Below are 24,791 nucleotides of genomic sequence, written 5' to 3' on the forward strand. Positions count from 1 at the left end.
AAACTTCTTCACAGTGAGGGAAGAAGCACTGGAACAGGCTGCCCAGGGAGGTTGTGGAGTCTCCTTCTCTGGAGACAATCAAGGCCCACCTGGATACCTTCATGTGTAACCTCATCTGGGTGTTCCTGCTCTGACAGGGGGATTGGACTGGATGATCTTTCAAGGTCCCTTCCAATCCCTAACATTCCGTGATTCTGTGATCTGTATGAACACATATATAAAGGCTCTTTAAACATCAAATATTGTAGATACTGATTTTTTAAAAGCCTAAGGACTTACAAAGTAAACATTAGGCCTTCTGTGTCATGGTTAAAGAGTTTCTATACTGGTGGCTCTGATACTTAGAGAAGTATGAGTATATAAGACAATTTTAAGAAAGTGTATTTCTGAGTAACAGTTATAGTTTTTCTGCACCTCATAAAAGTTGTCTCTCTACTAAAGCATGAAATGTTTCTATTTATAAAGTGTACCTTGTAGAGTTTTAAAAATAATTTTCTTTATTTTCTTCAAAGACAGTGAACTAGGAGAGGTAAAAATAAAGTCAATTTAAAAAAAAGGGAAAAAAAGAGAGGATTCAATACAAAACTAACAACAATAAAGAACAGGAAAAATACCAAATGGTACAAATAAAATAGATTAATGCTCTTCACAGGCCCACCCAGTTGCCAAATTAAACACAAAATCTCCAATGTGCACTGCATGTAACATGACTGGGCTTTAAGGTTTAATTTTTTATCTATCACTGTACTGATGATTTTTTTTTTTTTAAATGCTTTCTTCCAGTGTCATATCTTTCTTTCTAAAGATGGTGTGTAAAAGAGATAAATTATATTATGCAGCATACAAGTAAAAATACACACACATGCAGTACAAAATGCTTATTTCCCTACCCTTGTGCATCTTGCTGGGTCCAGTCATGGCAAATCATCTTCCTAAGGCTCTGTAAACACTGACTTGTGCAGCAACGTCCTCTTTTCACATACTTTGTTAAGGTGAGTATAGCCAGAGATGGCACAGCAGAGTGCCAGATTGATTTATTCCAGCGGGGTCTGCAATGCTGCCTTACAGGATATCCAGAAAACCTTGCTACCCAGGTTTTATTGTGCAGCTGTGAGCCAGGGAGGTATCTTCATTAGCACTGTGCTGGGCAAGCCGGGTGCCAGCTCCTGGCATGGCTCACAGCCAGGTCGCTTCATTTTTTCCAACCTCTTGCTCGTCAAATGTCCCTGAGGAAAACTTCAGGAAGAAGCAAGTTAGAGACTCCACAGGGAAGAGACACAGGCCGTAAGAATAAAAGCAGCAATAACAGCAGACAGTACATCCTAAAGAGTGCTGTGGTTCCTGTTTAGTGCGGTCAGGTTTTGTTTTCATGAAAACTTGACTGTGGGTACAGAGGAAAAGAAATCATGTCTGGGTCTCAGCCCAGTATGGGACTGGGGATTCGAATGGAACTTTTCAGAAAATGCTGTTCTTTCAACTGGGCTTACGCACTGGTAGTCATTACAATCCTTCCTTCTGCTCAGTGTCATTTAACATCTCTCTTTATCTTAATTTCCCTTTGCCTTTTGTAAGATTTTGCTATAATGATTTAATTCATTTTTACAGGACATGCAGAGTTCAGAGCACATATACTGTTCTATATTTTTACTGCTGTCATAATGAAAAATTGTATTTACTGGCAGAAGTGACATTTTTTGCCTTTGACAAATTCATGGAAATCTTTTTTACTTGCAAATATTTGCAAAGTAAGAATTGATACCTTTGCACAGATCTGCCTTGTGAGGTGCTATGACACTTTGAAGTTCTTTGATCATTTTATTTAGTTTGTCACACTCCAGGCTGCTTAAATATATTTGGGCATGTTGATAGACTTCTTAAACTGGCTAGCAGGGCTGTCTCTGGAGTAGAATTCATTATTCTAGGATTGGATGTAGTGTTTAGAACAAAAGACTGGAAGTTAATAACAGGTATTTGCAAGTTTTACAACAAAATTTAAAACCAGGTGACACTCTAGTCAAACCTGAATGCACAGCTATCTTTAACGTACTTAAACAAATTGCAATGCAAATTAATGGTAAACCGAAGTCAGATGATGATTCATACTGTCAGTGCTACACTATTCATTTCATAATGTGCATGAAATTCTTCATGTTGATGAAAAGATTTCTGCAGCGATTTCTGTGGAGCTCTCAGAGTAAACTACAAGGTCAGGAACAAAGCGAGCAGTGAACAGTGACCCTATCATCATCACCAGTTGCTAGAGTAAAGCTAGAGTCCTTTTAGATTTTTGTGTGGCGGGTCGGACTTGAGGAAATACAGCCTTTGACAAAAGGGGCCCTGCCAGAATCCACTGTGGAATATGAATAAACCACCTCTGCATTTACGACAAATGAGACTGGTTTGTGAGGCAGACCGTATGAGTAAAACAGTGAAAATTGTGCATTGACCTTCACAAATCCATAGTATTAAGCTGTGTGACTGTGTAATTCTTAAATGTTTTCAGATTGTAGGAATTATATTTTCTCCGCAGAGGTGCAATAACTAAGATTCTGTAGTAATTTGCAATTTCTGTCAAATTTGATATATAAATACATAATGATGGAAACTATTTGCTTACAGAGGTGCCAGCAGTGGTCTCTTAAACTTGCATTTAACAGTGTTTAAAAGAGGAATAATTAAGCAGACAGATTACTTAGCTGTGGTTACATACTGCATTGAAGAGCTCTGGGTCTTCAGCTCAAAACTGTAAATTAACTACCAGACAGTTAAAAATATGTGCCTAGCACAGTATTTCATATTTAATGGAAATTCATCAGAAATCGATCAGTCAAAGCAGACTTGTGCAGGAGGAGAAGTCTTATTCTGTCCCTTTCTAGTTCGTTCTCAGGCTCAGTGGTACCAGCTGCATATCTGAAATAGCTGCTATGGCTCTTGTGTTTAATGTAACTAAGCTGTTTTATGCCCTCTGAGAATCTGGTCTATACTCATTAGTGGAATTTGTTTCGCTTTGTTTTACCTCTGGTTATACTATGATATATAGAACTTGAACAATGAGCCCAGAAGAAGTGTTAGGCTACGTGAAATGTCTCTTCACTTGAAGAAAATAGTATTTTTGTTGTTGCCACCATAAATTTGATTCACATTTCATTTTCCTTTCGGCATGTGCAAAAGGCACCTTTCTCTTTTCCATAACAGAAATTGCTTTCTATTATAGTAAATGCCTGACTTTTGATGCTTCCTGCAAAGCTGAAGGTTTCCTTCTGCAGGGAAAATGTCTCATCTGAAAATGATTGCTAGGTCTAATTTATAAAAATGTGTCAACATGACTAATTGTAAGATGAGTGGCGAAGCTTATTATGTGTAGCATAATGGTGAATTTCTTTGCTGAATACAGCAGCATATTTCAGCTGTGGCAGTAACATCTCAAACCCATTCTCAGAACAGGTCATGAAAGTAAATGTGATGCTGCTTCAGAATAAATGGTATAAATGGTTCTAAAACAAATGACAACAAGGCAAATTGATGTTTATTCTGTTTAAAAAAAAGTCAAATTTTAAATAGTTATTTCACACTGGTCATAGTTTTAATCTTTTCATTTGTTTGCAATTCTGCTAGCACATTTCTATAACACTTCCTATTTGTTTTTCTATGTGTTTTCTTAGCCTCTTAGGACAAAAAACAACACAATTCTTAAGGGAGAGCTGAGATGCAGCTGTTTCTACTGTGCTGGCATTGCAGTTAAACTACTAATGAATACATATTTCCCAAGAGATGTATTTCCCAGGGAAATTTTCCTAATTCAGCATGAGTTAAGAAGAAAGGGGAAATGAGAAAAGAAAAAGCCCCGCCACCCTCATAAAAAGAGAAGTTTTGGCTTCCTGTTACTTTAGAAATAAACCTAAACAGAAATACCTACTGATAGTCGTCCAATGTGACACTGTTATCAAAGAGTTGATGGAACTAACTGAAATCTTGCTCCACTCTTTGCCTTTAACACTCTCATTTTTAATGAAGTGCCTTGGTACCTTCAGCTCTCATTGATTTCAGTAGAAATAGAGGCTTTGGCAAAATGTTTAAGAATTACTCTGTTCTGGTTTTTGCATAGTTTTTCCATAGGTGGTAAGTTAAGAATCTGTTGATTAAAAGTAATTTTCTCAAGTCCTTTTTTCTTTCGTTTCTGTAATACTTTTTTTTTTTTTTTAAATCATATCATAGATACTTTAAATCAAGTTAACATTCAGATGCTTTTCCTTATGCATGGTTTTTCCTAACCATTCTCTTTTCTTTATAGCCCTTTGAATGAAACCTGTCATCCATTTCTCCCTTGTTGCTGTATGAACAAGATCATATTGCATGCACAGAGATTGATGCTCTTTGCATAGTCAATTTTATTGCACACTTAGGAGTCTCTAAACCTGTGACCTTACCAGTAGCTGTGAGGATAAAAGTGTATTGTAAAATTATAGAGAAAAAGACCAAACAACTATTCCTGTGGTCTGTACATGCAGAGAGGTTATAGTCAGTTAGGTATAAAGGCATAAGAGGTCAAATGCAAATAAGGGAAGTTGCGGTAGATCAAGGAAAGTGGTTGAGCATTGACAGATTACTGTATGTGGGAGTTCAGAGGAAGATTTTTGCCACAGCACTGTTTTGAACAAATCTTGTTCTAAGGATGACAGTCCTAAGAATCCAGAATATTTCAGTTATACCTTCTCTTTTCAGATAAAATTGTCCCAAACATCTTTATTTTTGAACTGTCCTCTGAGGCACTCTAGGAGCTTTATGAAAGCTATAGTCTTATAAATAATTTTCACTTCTGGAATGGAACTAATATGTTATTTACCCATCAGGGCTATTAAAATATAGCTCAGATTTACTCTCCGAATGTGTCAAAAACAATGGAGTTCATGGAGTTTTCAAAAGCTATCATCAAAGGTACTCTAAAAGAAATTCACCTTCTCAAAAAGTTGTTGTATTTCATTTCTCCTAACAAGGTATTGATGAAGAGCAGTGCACAACTTAATTGCCTGCTGTAATATTTCATCTGTAGGGACAGTTGTGGAACATAAAATCTCAGGAATTTCTTGGTATCTTGTGGAATTAATCTCTAACACTTTGCTTTGCCACCTGGACAGCTTGATAAAGTCCCAGGTTGGCATTTCTTTGCCTCATCAGCTTTCCATCTGCTTCTCTCTCATCTGAAAAGCATCTCTTCATTCCATACCCATGTTTTCTCCTTGTATTAATGGTTGCTTTTTGCTTTAACCTTGTGAATTCTATTTTATGCAACTATGTAAACCAGCCAACGATTTGGCTAAAAGGACATAAATTTTCTTACCTTTTTTTTTTTTTCCTTTTTACTACAGAGCACAGTATGATTCATTCAGTAGTAGCTTTCTGTAATTCCTCCAGGCAGAATAGTTTGTTGCAGAATAGAAGTAATGTATAAAACTCAAAGTCTTTGCTATATAATAAGCTTACAAAACTGGCTGCTTAGCTGAACACTATTAGGGTGGAAATCAGGCTAGTAATCTCACAAGAACAGAGTTTCTACTTAATTTTTCAATATTTATTGGTTGGTTTTGGGGCAGATTAAGACACCAGAAAACCGAAATACATGTCGAACTCCACATTATAAAGGATGAAACCCAGAAGTGAATCCTGACATACCTTCATATGAATAGAAAAAACCTTACATAGCATTAAGGTAAACTAGAATCTTAGCTGTCTGCCTGCCTGAACTACTAAGAATGTTCTTTGCAAGTCAGAATGTGCTGTTGTACAGGTTCCACATGCACAGAATGGCGTCTTCGGTCTGTTACATCTTTAGTTCCAATCTCTGTTGCTTGAAACATCTCTGCTAGAAGGCAGAGATGTGAATATTTAGATAAGAAAATATGATCCAAATACAGTTAACATTATACTTCACTAAAAATCAAAATTTAAACTATGGAACCACCAATCTAGAATGCTGTATTAATTATTTCTGTGTTATTAAAACCCACTCTTACAATAAGGAGCTCTGCATCTGTATGCTAGGAATGCATAACTACATACAAGAAAATATTCCTCTGTGTCATTTTACAAAGAGTTATAGGTATATTAATGCTGGACATCACATTATAATCACAGCAAAACTGAAATGTTTAACTTAGTCCTGTCAACTCGATCCTTCAGGACCCAAACACCATGGTGTAATATGAAAAGAAAGATGTTCTTTAGCGGGTGCGTGATTTTCCTTCGTCAGTGGACCACTGACTTTCTCTCCAATAAGTTCCATTTTTCTTCAGAGATCTCTAAGGCCCTGAACACATTAAAGGTCTCAGCAGAGAACACCCTGATGTCTATTAAATTTAACAATAACAAGTCCCCAGATGAAAGCAATTAAGTTGCAAGGATTTGCAGACAGTTCATGTGAATGCCTTTTCCTTGTTTCAGAGAGAAAGCACTCAGGCAGCAAAGTAAAAATGAAAGGAGAATAAAAAGCGGGTTTCCTCTAAACACACCACACCATATAAAGCCCACTGACTGTGGAACAGCTACTGAGACTATACCCAGCAGAAGTGTTATAAATCTGCATGGTGCAGTTCAATGCTCTTAACTCTAACTTGACAAAATATTTGCCAGTTGAGAGTTAGATCATGCATTTCTTGCTTACTTGGATCTTTTGGAAGTTGTACTTGTGTGTGCAAACACTTCATGTTTGCTAGAATCTGTAGGCATTGAAAAAAGCAGGAAAGCAGAGATACCACCAAAAATGTGCTTTCAGTCTGAGATTAAAAACAAAACAAAAACCCCCACATTTTTCAAAAATTTTGGTAGCATAACTAGCTCACTGCACAGAGTATTTGACAGTTTGGTTCTGCTTGCTTGTTCAAGATGTCTTTTAAAAATAAAAATCTACTTCATGAAAAAATAATTTTCATAATTATTATTTTATATGAGCTAACATAGTTTTATCGTTATGCATATGTAATGGAAAGTGGTTATTCTTGACTCTTGTTAGAGAGCCAGAATTAATTTCGCACTCTCACAGTTACTATAGTAACTGCACTGGAAAGCGCCTATTTGGATATTTTTATTCTGAAGTAACAAGAATTTTCAATGTAACTTCAGCTGCTTCCAGAGAAGCGCGTTAGAAGAAAGAATATGCATCAGAGAGTAACATCTCACCCCAGCTGGATATTGATATATCAACAACATTTACATTTCTATTCTGCCTTTGGCAGAATTTACTGAGGTGATGAAAGTTCTGTAGGTACAGCCTACAGTGTAGCTGGAGAGAGAACATGGGAGGACAAGTCACTTAGACCTTTTCTTCACTTTGAAAAAAAGTGTGAGATTTGTATTTAAATGAGCCACCTGAATTCAGCTAACTTGAGGTGGAACTCATAAGACAGACAATGGAGTCTCAAGGACCTTGCCTGTATCTCATTTTGCTGATTTATATGAAAGTGATGCATGATACACAATATTTAGACTTTTAATTCAAGGTAGACAAAGCTGAGATGAAGATATGTCTCCGACCCACACCTGATTTACTCAGAGAAAATAGATTATATTGGAAATTTTGATTTTTTTTGAATATGTCACAATACAAACTGGATGGCATTTATCTCACCAGGCCAATTTAATAGCCATCCACTCTTCCTTTGTAAAGAGAGGATAAGGAACTTTTACAGCTGTACATTTTCTATGAAGGTAGATGTTTGAGAGAATATGAAGTCTGGAAACCTTGGAAACCAGCGTAACTTAAATTCATAGTATACAAATGAGATAAAACTGCCCTTAGTGTACATAAAAATAATCAGATTAACTTGCAAGATTAGCCAGAGGTGTTTGGGAGGCGATTTAAGGAAGAGGCATCTCTTCCCGCTTGTCAAGCACTGTGTTTTTCGTGCCTTTCACTTGGGAAACTGAGAAGTGTCTGTTACAGCACCATCTACAGTAATTATTCACTGCTTCCTGAAAGGAGTCCTAGTACTAGGGAGGCAGACTCTCTCTCTTAATCCTTTGAAGGCATCAGTTCTTTATTGGAATGTCATTTGAAATAATTGTGCTGTCCAGGTTTTGATTGTAAACAATTTTTCTAGTTAAGTGAAGAACTTTTTTTCATCTATTCCATTAATTTATCAATTTAAGTATACACTCCAGTTTCAGGTTTACAGGTATAACCTGTTTTCCCTATGATAATATCAAGTAACTGCCCAAAGGTACTTTTTTGTGAAGGCAGAGTTTGAAAATCTGGATTGTATTTTCGTCAGATCTCAGTGAATAGATCTTTTCTGACTTTGTACGTTGTGTAGTTGAAATGCTATTTAAGCATCAAAATCTCAAATATAAACTAATGATGTTTTTAGTAACAATGAGAATGGAAAACAATTCAGAAAAGCAGCTGTTCTCATACATTACAAAGAATCAATATTTAAATCAAAGCAGATGATATGAGTTCATTCAATTCACAACCACACATTAGCAGACATTATTTTGGGGATCAATGCTACAAAGTAAAAATTATACTTGAAACCAAAAAAGAAAAAAATATCCACAGGTGTGCCTAATGATTTTAATCTTATTAAGGATATTTGGTTGTTGTTCTAGAGGTTAAAGTTATTAAGATCTGTTTCCTTTAAAACTTCCATCTTTATTAATATTTTGGAAATAAGTTTAATTTGTTTGTGACTTCAGATACTTTTAGAAACATGCCCTAGATTTAAAACTGAGGAGTAAGAAGGAGAAAAGAGTCTTTGCAGTGTTTGGAGTCTGGTTTTGGCTTCATGCACACATTAAAAAGCATGTTTTAACTCCTCCCCACTTCTCTCTCTTGTCTTCCAGGCACACTTTGCTCTTGATCTTGTTGAATCAATACCAGTTAGACTGAAACCCAAAAAGCAAAATGATCCTCTTCTGTTTCTAAAAAAACAAGCTGTGAATGTACTTCACAAAGTCTTCCTGTGTTGGTCATGTGGTTTTGGTTTGGTTTTATTTTTTTTCTTTTTTTGAGGTGGACGTAGTTTTTGAGAAGACACACATTTTCATTTCACTTTCCCAAGAGTTCGAGATGTCCAAAGTATTATTTATTCATTTCCCCACACGGCTTTTTTTTTGCTGCTGAAGTACAAGATGGCCTAAAAGGGCCAAATTGATTAATTAATTCATTGTCTATCAGGCTATTGACCCTGGTAAATTAAATATGCTTGGGAAGATTCCCAGGCATGGAGGCCAATTGGAACAGATCAACCCTGTGCTAGTAAAATCTCCTACCTGCCAAAACAGGATGGCTGCATGTGAATGATCTTTCTGGAGTCATCAGCTCCCAGTTTAGGCTTGGGATTTTTCTGGGAGAGTGTGCATTGGACTAGGCCAGAAGCATTCCCTGGATTATTTTAACAATATCCGGGACTATATTTTATTACCTGGGAATGGTATAATTAACTAGTATAGATGTAGCCACAAATAATATGTGGATGAAATTTCACTGCCAAAGCATTGCATAAACATAATAGTCAATACTAATGAACAATTAGGTTTGTGTATTTGATGGCTGATGACAGTAGACATTGTAAAGTGCTTTGCAATCTAATGATAATAAGCGATGTAGAAGAGCTATGTGATGTTAATTGTGTAAGTAAAAATATAGTAGAGGACTACATTGCTGTGCTATTGTTGCAAATGACACAAGTTCTTCTTTAGATGGTTTAGTTGTTAACCGCTTTTGCTCACATCCCTCAGGATACTTTACCATTCAGCTTACAAACATTGTTCCAAATGTTCTTTTTTTCTGGTGAAGGAATAGCTCAGAAATGAAAGCTTTGAACTGACAGCTGAATCTCCACATCACTGAGATACTCATTATTGGTTTGCAGTAGCTTGTATGAAATTACATCTTGATTGTACCAGTCACACATGGACATTTCAAACCCTGGAAGTATGAAACTAATTTTCAATATCAAGCTCAGATTTTAGAAGAGCCATGGGACAAATAAAGTTTCAGAAGCAAGTTGTTCAGCTATTGAAACTTCACACAGGGTGATACTAAAATAAAATGGAAATAATTCTGCTGGAATAAAGGGAAGGATTTATCAATGCCTGTTGAGCTATTCTTCCCCAGCAACTGAATATCCACTAACTACATTTTGCTACTACCTTGTTTAGCCCCATAGCCTTAATGAGAACAGATTTGCTCTTACATCAAAACTGTGTCTGTCCACCAAACTCATTGGTATGGCAATTATAGTAAAAGATCTCTGAACTCCACTGATTAAGGAAACATGTTTCTGTGAGCAAACATTGAGCATTTCCGACTCAAACTGGTGCATTAATGTGTAATTGACTGATACATAATACATAATCCCTGACCATTCAGATCCGAATGCCTTTGATCAGAACACAGATAACTCAGTTGTTTGTTCAGTATGCAAATGGTCAGTCTTCTTGAAGCTGCTAATTAAACAGTTCCTTTTAGTACCTGGGATAGTCTTTGATGTGTGTTTTACCAGTTGAACCCATGTGTCATACTTACACGATATATTCCTTTCCCTTTGTTATGAAGCTGTCTTTTGAGTCTGCTTTGAATATTAGTAAGCCAGCTGGCTGTTCCTCTCTGGTTGTCCATCGTTAGGTATTATTTGTCATTTATACAAGTTCACGTATTTCTAAAGGGAATGACCTTTGAAAAATTAAAAACACAAGGGTGTTATTTTTGTAACGTCTTCAAAGATACATTACAGTCATTCACAGCACTCTGGTTGGAAATAAAGCAGCTCATCCTGTTGGGCCATTTTCGATACAGGGGGAGAATATGCAGCTTAGTGTTTTTTTCTGTTTTCATGCATCCCTTCCACTTGTACATGTTCTGCACACGTGCTTTGGTGTGCATATTTTCACAGGAATAAGAGACATGATTTATTTGTCTGAACAAAATGAACCGATACAAATGCACATTAAACAATAACTTAATTTGGTCCCAGTTTAGATGAACTGAACTACTTCTAAATCCATTTGATTTCTCGTGACTAAGTATTGCAGCTCACATAAACAGGCTTTTTGGTTTTTAATCTTGTGAGGAAGAATGAGATCAAATAATAAAGGACTCTCTTGCATAAAAAAACAGTGGCAGAAAATATAATTGACAGGACTTCTACATATGTAGGGCCCTGCTTCTTTTGAAATCACTTACAGGGGTTTAAGCCCATAATATTAATCTTGTGGTCATTTAAAGAGTCTTCATTTACATGATAAGGGTCTTTCTGATGATCCTTTGGAAAATTAAAAATAACAGATCTAATATATTAAATTTTATTAGTACTTTTCAATTGTCTTTCAGTTTCGTTTCATTAATCATGCATCTCCATGAACAAGATGACAAATTACAAGTGAATACGCAAATATCATAAATGTAAAAGTGAACTGTAATAAGAACTCATGGCTGACTTGAAATACCCTTCAGGAAGATACAAAAAGCATTTTTGATAATCCATTTTTGTTTTATCTAAAGTCACCATGGCTTTACATTACTAACACTAGAGTCCTGTTTTCATGTCTGATTATGTTCTTGTCTTTTCGCAAGGGAATATGTATTACATTTTATGAGGAATTACAGCTGATATGGAGTTATGCTTATAGTTTCTGCCTGACTATTTACTTACAATTGAGCTTGATGAGCGGATCAATATTTGAAATAAGAAATACTAGCTCCATATGTTCCCCTCCTACTTAAAGCATTCAGCAGGGAAATAAGTACTCTGGTATATTGCTGGGTTTGATAGATAAGGAAAGATTTAGCTCTTAGACTCTCTCTAGGAATTTTTGAATTATGGCAATAGCGTGAGTTAAAATTAGGGTATGGCAAGAAAAGAAGCAATATAAAGAGAAGACTTCATACCACGGATCAGCCCACCCATGTAAGATTTTTCTAGTCCACTCTGATCAGAAAGGATGGAACTTGATGATAGTTTTTTTTAGTGCTTTAGACCTGGAATCACAAAGGAGTCAGTATCAATGTCTGATTTTGGTCTTTCTTAAAATTTGTTGTATGTGATGTGTGGACTTTTATAGAACCATATTGTATGGATCAGCTACCTCCTTTTGTAGTGGGAATGATATTGAGGATGCCTTAGTTTCTATATTTATTTTCATAATTTGCATGAAAATGGGGAGACTACTTTGGAGCTACTCTGTATTCTATTGATGGTATTTGTTTGTGGGGTTTTTTTCTTACTATTGACATTGCTACTTCATGAACCTGCTGCTTTGTTTGTATATTCATCTGTTTACATTTGCTAGGTGATTTGTCCTCCATAGATGCAAGTTTTTATTTACCAATATAAAAATCTAAGTTCAGCATCTTTTTAAATAAGTCAAGGATAATGAGGAAGATAGAAAGGGAATAAAATAATCCATTGAAAGTTGATCTGAGGCCTTAGTTTTCAAAACACAATGATTTGGTGACAACTCCTTAAAAGGCTTGAAATGATGATGCTGAAATTCTAGAGCACGCTGTAGAATTAAATGGCATATGTACTCAAAAGCAATTTTAAACCCCGAATCCTCTTATATGCGAGTGTTTGAATTTTTACCAGTTGGTGGAAAATATTTCACAGGTTTATCAAGGCAGGTTAATGAGTAGTGTTTTATTTAGCACTGTGAGAACTTGATGCTTTTTTAGGGAGAACACAGCATACAAATACAAGCACTTTACACACTTAGTGTTTTTTGTGTGTGCTGAACTCAATATACATGGTATTTCATGTTTCTTTAGTCCATGAAATACCCAGATATTTTCCAATGGGAATCTATGAATGGACTAGTCGATGTAACATTCTGAGGCTTTTTTTTACATATCTTAGTAGAACTCTGCCTAGTGACACTCAGAATCTGCAGGGGAGTGATCAGCTGGATCCCTTTGCTACAAACTGCCAGATGCCTTCTGATTAAACACAGGGTCTCGCTGAGCTTAATCAGGGAGGATTTTTATAGTATTCCTTAAAGAGAATATAGAGGAAGATTCTGTGGAGTTAGGGGAAAAAGAGTGGATGCATAGATTCGGTATGTAGATGCCAGCAGTCATGGAAAATAGCATAAATATTAGGAGTGGATAAAAAGGCATGTGGTTCAATTTTTTAAATGAAAGATGCGTCCATTTCAAATAACTGGCAAGCTCTACTTTTTGGGAAACTTGAGAGAAGAGCAGGGGAAGCCATGTCCAGGAGCATTTAAACACACTGTATATCTTCATTAACCTCACTATATAAATCTAACTGCTAGCTACTACAATGCCTTTTGCAGGTTATATTAATCTCAGTGACAGTTAACACAATGCCCTCAGTATGAATCTAAATGCCAGTTGCATTTCTCCTGCTTAGCTTTTGCGTGGAGCTGTGGAAAGGACAAGAATTCTGTCTGGGGAAGGATTGAGTTATCAGCGTATGTCTTCATGCCAGGTAGGACAAACTCACTAATTCAGAAATTTTCTGACTGTAAAGAAGGAGAAAATGTTATGGTTTAGTAAGTGGAAATCTTTGATTAAAAGATTATAGCAATAGTAATTTAGTTAATGCTTTTTTAGTTTATTATTTGGTTATAGTATATCAGCTACATAAATCAACTACAGCAAGCTTAAAATAAAATAAAATAGGAATATTTCATTCCAAAACAGTCTAAAGGAGTTTCTTGACCTTTTCTACTACCAGTACTTTTCCCTTAATTTTCCCCCTAATTAAAATTTATAACCATGTCACTAAATGTTTCAACCTTAGCAGTTACTTAGTCCTTCTCTAAAGGTGATTCAGATGAAGATCTACATGTTATCAAGGCGTGAAGATTCAGAGCTTTGTAAGTTTTCTGTGTCTCTTTAAGGGAAAGAATAATCAGAAAATTCGTCCTTATTGAACAGTAGAAATTACAGGCAACTAAAACTAACTTCCCTACCTAAACAAACTCACTCTTTACCTTTTACCCTATTATCTTTTGTGCTGTGTACATGGGTGCAATGTTCAGGAATAGATGGCCACCTGATGCTATGTAAGAGTATTTGGGACAAATTCAGTGACACACAAGACACACACACACCCTCCCATCTGGCTCAGCACTATTCAGTGTCTCAAAAGGTAGAACTTTTTTTCAGGGACTGGCCAATTTTGCATAAGTTTGAGAGCAGGCCAAGCAAAGTACATATGAGTTTTGATATGTTGAAACAATCGTAATCAATGATGGCTAAAGCTTGTATAAATATGCATGCTCAGAAGGCATGGTTATGTGACTTAGTGCTTCCACTTTTGTAAAACTTATTTAAGAAAAGACCTCATATCTCTGAACCATTTTTAAGAATGTCTCAAAGAAAGGAATTTGTGCATGGCTTTTAGAAAAGGCACATGGCTGCACATTTCCTATGTTGGTGTTAAAAAGGTTTATATTAGCTACTTAGTGACTTTATGTGATTACTTTTAGTAGTTTATAAAGATAAAGGTAGCGACAAGAAGTGTTGACATTAATCTCTAAGAAGCCTTACAAGATAAGACTTCCAACTGTTGTTGAACCAAATAGGAAGCCCTTTAATATGGAAACAGTTTGAAACCCTATATTTTTAGACTACATTGTTCTATTCATTTCCATAAATAATGAAACAAATGTAATTAAACATACTGAAGTAGTCTGAGTAAACCGGCATTCTTTTTGGCTTCAGTCTGATCAAGATTTCTACTGAGAAAATATGTACTTTCCTTTAGATAAGATCCATAGTGTGAATGCAGAATGCTATATTCTGAAGGTCAGCTTTGAGCCACATGAACTTTAGCGTGAAAATGCAATCCTAGTTCTAACATAGTAATTAGTATTAAATTCTCCATTTTAAAATGTATGAATCCTGCTAGTTAGAAGCAGAAGTTCAAACTGGGGAATACTTTTGCTTTCTGTGGCTGTTCCTTTCAATTTTTATGGTGTATTGACCAATAGGGCAATCTTCTTGGAAACAAGTATTAGAGGGAAGGCACAAAAAGTTGTCTTTAGTGTTTACTTGATCCTCTAATTTTATTTCTGTCTCACAGCACGCAATGTTCTTGTCTGAAAGTGCATATGCATCTATCTCTATGTGTGGGATATGTGTGTGTATATATATCTTGGTTTATATTCATATAGGTGTACACATATAGGCGTAAGTGTATTATTACTGGCCTTACTGTGTTCTCACTGTAGAGCGATGGGGAAAAAATGCTGTAATGACTGAAATTTGCTCTTTTTCTTGTCTACAATTTCCATTATAACTTGTTCAACATTAAAGCATTTAATTTGCGCAATGGTTGTACTGTAAAGGTATGCTTAGAAAATAGGAGTGCTGTTTGGTTACTGATTGATGGTATGTTTGAAGAACAGAAGAATGCTATGTTGACTCTTTAATCCTCAGAAGCACTCTGGACTATGACCAGAGCTCCTCTGAACTATAAACCATGAAAGCTTTTCCACAAATACTTAAGAACTGCCATTTCTCTTTTATATCTCTTAGATTTCACATCATGCTCCATGTCTATATTATCTGAGCATCTTCCAGCGTTCAATGCAGGACCTTCAAGTGTGGAGCTTTGTCAGTTCAGAGCTGTGGTGGTAACACCAGTTTGTAGCTGCTGGCAAGTGGTCAAAGAAGGGCTGGTTCCCCTGCCCAGGGAGCACAACAGACCAGGACAGATAAGCTGCTTGGTACCAGCTGCAGCTTCTTTTAAGGCTGGTGTATAAAACCCCAGATATGTTAGTTTGGACTGAAGAAACCTAAGGATAATTAAATTCTAAAGAATGAAGAAGTTATAAATTGCATATACTAAAATGGTCAGGAGTTGGGAAAATCTGTATTGTGTAACAAAATAGAGATAGTTAAAATAAATCTAAACACACACAAACACACGAGGTGTCTGTGTGTTCATATATATGTGTATACATAACAGTCCAACCTACATGGCTACAGTCAGTATCAAGAAATCCTTAATTTTTTGGTGGTAGTTTGGTGGTTTGCAAACAGATGTTCTCCGCTGAAGGAAGCACACGGTGCTGTCAAGTATGTCTTTCTGACAACTCACATTACCCATGTCTTGCTTGGATTTACCAGCAAGATACTGGACTAGCTGGTGGTACTTCATATGGTGTGAAAGATAAATAGAACTGACTGCTACCTCCATATGGTTGGGATTTGACTTCAAGGAATCTCTCAAGTGCAAATAGGATTTCTTTAGGACAGAGAAGCAGCATAAACTTGTGTGAAAACATAAACTTAAAAAATTGGATACTCTGTCATCCAAAATATTTTCCATGAATAAATGACTTATTTTTTACACAGGTGGTAATATTCAGATGACTTTTGCCAAAACCTGATTGTGTATGTAGGGTTGTATGACCTCTAGCTGAAGTTGATTCATTAGTACCATTATCTGTTCATATCCAGGCCTAATCTGTGACTGGAAGAGACGTAGGAGCTTGGCAGAGAGTACATTCTCCTATGTGGTTCTTACCGTGGTCATGGAAAGGAAATGTAAAGGAGTTTAATAACTAGCAGGTCCAGTTACATCAGAAAAGTTTCTTAAAAATAAGTTTTATATTATAAATGTTTTTATGAATGGTACAAGACTGATGTATTTCCCGTAATATTTGCTGTTCCATAGTATTTTGTATATTGCTGATATTGCATAAAATACCACATCCATGAATGCCCAGTTGCTGCAGGAGAACCAGAATTAAATAAGCAGTATAAGAGTGAAACATGAAAAAGAATAGCATATTGACATTTCAGTGTGTACTTTAATTGCACTGAGTCATTTACTAAATCGAAGACTGCTGAGTAAATTCATCACTTCACTAGAAGTTTACTATTATAGGAAACTGTCACTTAAATGAAAAATTGAGAAGTTCACACATAAAGATGGTTTTTGTATCAGTCAACCAGGACTGATATATTCAACAACAAAGGGAATTTAAAATCCTCTTGTTACAATTTGTGAATGTACTGCTTTGTTTTGTTAATGATTCTAAAGCTATAGAGTATTGGGGAAATGAAACTTTCATTTTTGTTGCAAGAAGCCTTTTCAAAACAGGGTTCTTCAGCTGTCATGATGATTTCTCTTCTTCAGACTTAATTATTTATTTTGTATTATGATGCAGCTTTGGAAATGTTTATGTCAGCTGTAGAACCAAAAAATTTTGCATGAGACATTTTCTCCACATTTTGTATATGTTAATTTCATTCTTTGAACTTTTACTGCGTTAAATAAAGCAAATGCTATTTTTTATCTTGATTCTTTTTTTCTTCTAGAGGGGCATGATTATAGATTATTAATGAAGCTAAAGACAAGCAGACCTCTCAAAGTTTTGCTTAGTATTTGATCTTCTAACATATATAGCAACACTTTTCAATCACTCGCTGATTGTAGTTCTTCTGAAAGTTCCAATGTAACCCAAAAATCAATATTAACAGATGTTGTTTGCTTAAGTCTGAACGTGTTCCAGAAAAATGCTCGTCAAATGTATCCCATCTACGGTTTCATAAAGTTTCAGATTCACAGAATCAATATCAGCAGATGTTCACTACTTTTATTTTGTTTTTTTTCCCAAGGCATTGCAGAAGTGCTTCTTCCAGCATAATTTTGAAAGAAAATTGAAACCACCAAGTGTATGACAGCTTTCACTGTTGCCAAAGAATATGTTCTTGTCAACTCCTTGGAAAATACGCTGTCGTCTTCTATTATCATTAGAGACCAATAATTAAACAGGAAGAGATGTTTTTAATTAGTGTTTGGTGAATGATTGTCTAAATCAATCCGTGATGTAGTTAGTACATGTTAAATTCTATATTAGGGCTAGATGAGCATTTCTTTATCTACTGAGAAAGTTAATGCAGAAAGGAAGTATTAGAGAGATAGTTAGGGGTAAGATAAGAAAAAGCTCACTTCATCGTGCATTGTTTTTTTAACAGTAGGTTCCAGAGGTAAACTTGGCTCAACATCACAACATTTTACAGTTTAGTGTTTGTTTTAAAGGTCTGACATGAAATCTATAATTTCTGCATAGAATATTATAATGCCTTTGTTTCAGAGAGTATGTCAGAATATTCCTGCCAGCAGAAAATAAAATAAAAATAATAATTAAAAAAAAAAAATCAAAGGAAACAAACCCACAATCCTTTTAATTGGGCAGCTTGGAGGAAAAAGTTCTTAGCTGTTTTACCCTCTTTTAGTACATTAAAAATATAGTGGTAGAAACTTTGAAGCTGACCTATGCAGTGGAGAAAGCATAATCTAGGGAGGTTTGGCATTGGTGGGTGGGGTGTTTTTTTTGGTTAAAATAAAGTATGTGTACTTCAAATCAGTTATATGAATGTGCATGTGCCTTTCTGTGCATGTGTGTAATAATTTCTGATAATTTTTAACTGCAATTAGACGGTTTCCCTGAAACAACAACATGCATCTACTGCAAGTTCTGGAAAAGTGATCAGCACTGATTATAAAATATATTCAGTATTACTGAATATTTTTGTTGCCTATCATAATCTTTATGTGTATATTAAATATGCCTCATTCACAGTACTATATTAAAATGACAATGACTTTTCATAATAAGTAGGAGTATAATAATACATTGATAAATTACAGCAAGATAAAGCCTGCAGACAGATCTGCTTTAATATGATTGTCTCTTGTCAGTAAGTTTTCTATAAATTGCATCATTTCAGTAGGAATAGCAGTTGGTTGGTGGAATTATACATGCAACATCTCCAAGCTGATCACAGGTTCTTGTATATCATGGTTATAAAACTGTGGCGTGTTTTTTTTTTTTCTGTGAGTTTAAACCATTGGTATGTTTATTCTGTACATCTGGGATTACTCTGTGTGAGCTCTGAGCTAAAAGATAACTGTGCAACTGTGTTAGCACAGCAGCAAGTCTACACAAATAAAGCTGCCTCTCGGCAGGGTTTATTAATGTAGGCATCACATCATGCTACTGCAGTTATATAGCTTTTTTTTTTTTTTTTTTAGGCTCAGAGAGTAGGCAGAGTGCTCTTACATCTGCCTGCAATCCATACCATAAACATATGCCAGGAGACTTGGCCCTGAGTTGTATTTATTTTAACAAAATAGTGGCACTTATGATGCCTGTTTATTATATTCAGATTTAGCATTCATCATGAAGGAGCCAACGTTCATAAATTAAATGGGTTTTTTGTTGCATGGAGTATAATAACAAACTGTACAGTTTTGCAGTAGCAACTTTTTTTCTTTGGTCCCTTTTATGTATTTACATCTGTGGCAGCTCCAGAGTGATTGCAGGTTCTGATAAGATGTGTTTTAATTTCATTGTTTCCTGTAGGATAGAATAAAAAGAGACAATATAAAAGCCTCAGTAGACCTCAACTTGAATAGTGGATTATTGATTATAAAGTTTCAGTATTTCTAAGACACTCATCAGTGATTTATTAATTTATTTTTCCTCATAGTTCATTTCCACAAGGAACAGTATAATTTTTAGTATGCACATACTTGCAAATAGTAAGAACGGAAGTGCAGGATGTGAAGAAGCATTAGAGTATTGCTACTCTTAGGACATTTTTGGTTTTTCTGTTTCAAAAAAAAATCAAAAGAAAATTTACTCTCATTTAATTTTTTAAACATGAAAGTTAGAAGTGAGGAATTTTCTGGGGAGGAAAAAAAAAAATCTGCAAAGAAAACATACCTGGTGTGAATTGTAACCACAAATCAGTGACCTGCATCTGATGGCTCAACATCTCCATACTATGGGGTTTGTGACTGTGCTTAGCCCCATGCCAGCATAGCCTTAGTAAAACGATATGGGCAATTCCTTATGGTGAAATAGGCTTTTCTGAAACAAAAGAGAGCCACAAAACCTTGTGCTGTTGTTCTTAATCTAATTGCCACTGGTTTGGAGAACAGTAGTGTATAACTCCAGAACTTCTCTCCTTTCACCTCATAGGAGGAAAGCCCTCTCCATCCATGTAAGGAAAGCTCCATACCCTTCTCCCACCGTAACTGTCTATCATGGTAGTAAAATAGATAAATCTGAAATCTGTAATACTTGAGTGGACTTTTGCAGGTGCATCTGTGGCCAAGTAGAGGAATTTTCATTACATCCTTACTCAAATATTAAAACAGGGATTTTTTTTTTTTTTTTTAAACAGGAAAGTAAATGATTTCACAAGATAGCACCTTTGAGCAGTCAGTCCCTATTAAACATTTAGGAAACAAGAACTGTTTCATATCTATTATTAAAATAAGTGTCAGCACACAAGGGGAGTTTTAGCAGACTGGTAATCTGTGACAGAGACAATGCCATCCTGTTTTCAGCCATGAACCTGAAAAATAATCATTAGTATCAGCTGATGAGTGACTGCACCGCATGTAATTGTAAGAAATAGGGTAAAAGGTTATTGAAAAGAGTATATAAAGTATAAGTAGTTAAAAAGTAGTAATGTTAGGATTAGCTATGCATGTAGAGAATTTTTGAACTGAATTTTAGTTTTCTAAGCTTAGCAAAATGTATTTGTTAAGATTTTACTGACTAACTGTAACATAAATTGATTCTTTGTCTCCACATTCAAGCACTTATTAAAGGTTCTTCTCACAGTCACCTCTGGAATCTCTGTCTTTACCAGGTTTTTCAATCTTAAATTTTGCAGTGCTGGCCCATTTCTGGGATAAATAGGTATAATTCATATTGCCAGCTGCTGGGGACTACTGTACTTGCCGATAAATGAGTGTCAGGAATAGCTGAATGAAGAGATGTTTGAATTGAGAAGAGAAAGTTTAAAATTAGCTAACAAGATGAATGCTATCAGATCAAAACTAATTTCTACCCAGATGCATCGAGGACACAGCTGCTGGAGTGTGTGACATGAGAGTGAAAGTCAAGGAATATTTACTTGATAGCATGAAATGTAGAAGGAATTTACAAATTACATTAACCAAAATAATGTCACATGAATGCTTTTTTTAGAGATTGTGAGATGATCGGGAAGAAACGGAACAAATATTTCATAAATAAACCCTCTCTGTGACAACTAGCATGAAGATAATGTTCTGTACTGTAAGAAGGTGCTGTGGAGGAGACTAGTTAAGGCCAGTTTTGTTTAGAGAGTATTTATCTTACCACTTTAAATCCAGATAAGTTATAGCCCATAAAAAGCAAATTTATTCTTTCAAATAATTTCTGTAAATAATATTCTCCCTCTTTCCACAGTCAGCTGAAATAATCCTCTAGGATTGCAGAAATTCTCAAGTTTATGACACTTTAGATCTGCCTTCAAAATATTGAACCTAACTGTCAGGTTTGGAACTTCACAGATTTTGATTAGTTTCTTCTAGACTCAGAAGCTACTTGAAAGAAGTGGGTGGGGAAAGGGAAAAATATTTTACAATGTTGAATCCATCTGTATTTTTAAAAAAACCCACTAAATTTTAGAGGAAAAAGAAGAAAGTCCATGAGACTTTTTAACATCATCTAATTATGGGGCCTCTGAAATTGATGGGCATCTGCCTGATAGTGTTGTTGGCAACATATCCTCTGGCTAAGAAGAATAATTTTCAGCCACAGAAGACGGATCATAGAGAGTTTTGTGAGTGACAGGCTTGGCCTCCATTTGGTGGTGAGCTACAAAGTCACAGAATCTCATAGAACAGTTTTACTTTTCATGTGGATCCAACAATACATTGAAATTAATTAACATTGAAACTGAGTATGAATTATGAGTTTGAACTTTCTAGGGAACCTGCCCTTGAGATGGAAGAGACTGAGAGAAAAATACATTTAGGATTAAGCAGTATAAAATGGATTATGCAAAAAGTATGGTGACATCTTGGATGAAATTATTAGTTCTAGAAATGGAATAGCATAGAAATGAAGTACCCCATGGTAGTGTAGGAATCTAGGGCTGAGTTGACTGTAGAACTTGTATAACCTCTGCCGAACTCTCTATTATGTCTAATTTCTATTGACTGTCATTTGGAAGATCATGAAAATGATTTGGATTGGATAATAGACCTTATGATGGTGGTATGTCAGGAAGTCCTGTAGAATTCCTACTAAGCAGAGTTTAATCCTGACATCAGGAAAAATGATGTAGGCCAAAAAATGATACAGATACAGCCTAAATATGATACAGCCTGGCTGGATCCCACAAGAGATGATTCCTGCATTATGAAGTGGGATATCCTTGTCAAGATGGGCTAATGGGCCTCACATTTAAAGAGTTTAGGAAAAAAATAATGGTTTTTTGGGTTTTGGATGCAAGAATAGGTGTATTTCTAAAGGGCTAGAGACAATAATGAATTTAGTGAGGTCTGAGGAATCTGGGCTGCTGCTTTTATTATTTACCAACCAACTATATGACATATTTGAGAAAAGGGTATATATTTGACAAGTTACGAAACAAGTGAAAGTAAGTTGCTATCTCTTTTTATTATTATTATTTTGTTACTGTTGAATAGCTCAAATCATAAGCCAGCTACTGGCCAAAACAAAAAGTAATTTTTTTTCAAAGAGCTTATTCGATACTCAAATGATAGAAAACTATTGATCCATAATGTTCAGTTGCTCTTCCAGATACTTATTTTAAACCATAAGACTATTTCTTATCTACTTTGAGTATTTAATTATTGATTTATTCAGGCAGAAGTGTTGTGTTTATTCATATTGTGCCCTGAGAAAGAGGAAATGGAAGTTCAGAACAGCTCTGTGAAGCCAGCAGCTTGTCTGTGTTTGACTGTCTTCATTATATTTTTGCTTTTTTTAGAGAAGAATTCTTGATGTTCTTTACTGAAGAGACTTTTCAGGTACCCTTTTACGTGCCGAACAGAAAGTATTTAGTGTTCTTTTCCTGTCTTCTCCCCTCCAGAACACAATTAATTCATTCTTGTGTTTTGTACGTGAGTTTAAATAGGGTGATATTTTCAGCATGATGCCACAGCTGTGTTGCTCACAGTTGCTGTGAACCACAGTTTGCTGAGGTTGTCAGCTTCAAACCATTCATTTAAACTATCTATTCATCTCTGCCACAGGTCTCAAAATGAGATGTATAGAGATTTTTACATTTTTTGGATGTCTAATAAGAATGATAAAAATACGTACACGGTGGAGAATGACCACATGTTTTAAGTGTGATTCATTACAGACTCTCGTCCAAAAAGACTTCTCACTTGAACCAGCATCTTCTTTGCTCTCAGCTGCTGCAGCTGAAGCTGTATGGATGGGGTATGTAAATTCAAGGCAAACTTCTTATTTAGCATTTCTGCTTTGCCAAATGAATCATAGATACGAAATTACTCAGCTTGCCAGAATTTATCATACTGTGTCTCCAAAAGTGAAAACAGGTTTTTCATACAGCAAAGCAAATGCTGTGTTTTGCCACAGATAATATTTTGAAAGTTGGTATAAGGTATCTTTGTAGCACAGATATATTTTTTTTTCCAAACTGATTGCATACTTCAAAGTACCAAGCTTTTTGAGATCCTCTTTAATTAATCAACTTTGCAAACTGCAATTCTTCCTTTCAAGTAGAACCCACAGTCCCTCTACCTTGGGGAATAATTTTCTTGTTTTCTTAGCATTTTCTCAGTGTAATTATTGTACCTCTAAATAGGAGATTTGTTATTACACAACATGATTAATTGGATATGTTACTCCTTTATCAGGTGAGAAATCACCGAAGGATTGATGATAAGCTTATGAAATCAACAAAGATGGTATAAGGCAAAATGCAATTACTTATCAATTAAAAATCCATTTGACAAATTTGAGATTAATAAAGAAATTGGATTTGTTCCTAACAAAAAATATTGGATTTTTAAACAAGGTGAATCGTATTTGATACACCTCATCTGAATCTGAAGCATAAACCAAGCCAAAAACATAAACTTTGTGAACTAGAAGTAGGAGAGACTTAATTTCTCAACCATCAACTCTAAAATGACTGAGCCATAAATAAGTCAATGTGTAACCTAGACTGTGCTATGTTAATTAACTTGCTATTTAATCACATTTAAACTCTTTGTTTGAATTAGGGCATTGCATTCTTTCCCCTTTAATCTCCTAAAATGCCAGAAATGGAAGTAGCCTTTATTACTTTCTCTGCTTCTCGGACATCTATATGCACTGGATACAGATCTGTGAAGTAAAAGACTCCGATTGTCAGGGATTCTGTGTACTTGCGACTTTCACTGACTTCTTTTGTGCTATTCTGTCACTAAAGAGTTGAAGTAGGATCAGACTATGCCTGCTTTCACTTACAAAATCAAACAATCTGTTTGATGTGTCATTTAGGAATCTTGAGGGACCTTTAAAATAAATGGATGTTTGCCCATTTTGGAAAAAAAAAAAAAAACAACCACCAAACAACAGGAAACAAACAAAACCTTATAAGAAACAGAAACATCTTCCTGTAAATCTGGTGCTTAAAACTGATGGAACATATTTCCGTCATATTTTAGAAGATTTGAAGTTTTCTTGATTCCACACTGTAGCTTTTCCAGGGAGAGCTGACTGTTACAGCAAGACTAATTTCTTGACTTGTGAAGGGCCTGGAAGGTCAATAATAATTGACCATCTTCTGGCCGAATGAGAATGTGTTTTGCTGAGAAAACTTGTTCTGAATTGAGTCTTATTAGTGCATGTTTCGGGGTGTGAGGAAAGCGTCTGAAACTGCAGGCTTTTCAATCAAAGAAAACTTTCATCATATTCAAACGTTTTCTGGAGAGCCATATGGATAGTCATGGCAATCTGCCATTTATCAAGCATCTGATCTATGAGTT

General features: G+C 35.5%; 1 long non-coding RNA gene across 5 annotated transcripts in view; it reads left to right on the forward strand.

Moving 5' to 3' along the window:
* The window catches only part of LOC136106144 (uncharacterized), a 474,182-nt gene that overhangs the window by 347,399 nt on the left and 101,992 nt on the right, over positions 1-24,791 (forward strand). For 4 of the 5 annotated variants that reach the window (XR_011740870.1, XR_011740872.1, XR_011740874.1 and 1 more), the window contains exon 9: positions 13,365-13,442. The exons of the other annotated variant lie outside the window; for it this stretch is intronic. This is a non-coding gene — a long non-coding RNA (uncharacterized lncRNA). The remainder of the gene's footprint in view (positions 1-13,364; positions 13,443-24,791) is intronic. 5 annotated transcript variants of the gene reach the window in all.

The sequence above is a fragment of the Patagioenas fasciata genome, chromosome 11 (genome assembly GCF_037038585.1).
Source record: "Patagioenas fasciata isolate bPatFas1 chromosome 11, bPatFas1.hap1, whole genome shotgun sequence".
In the NCBI taxonomy this organism is placed as follows: domain Eukaryota; kingdom Metazoa; phylum Chordata; class Aves; order Columbiformes; family Columbidae; genus Patagioenas; species Patagioenas fasciata.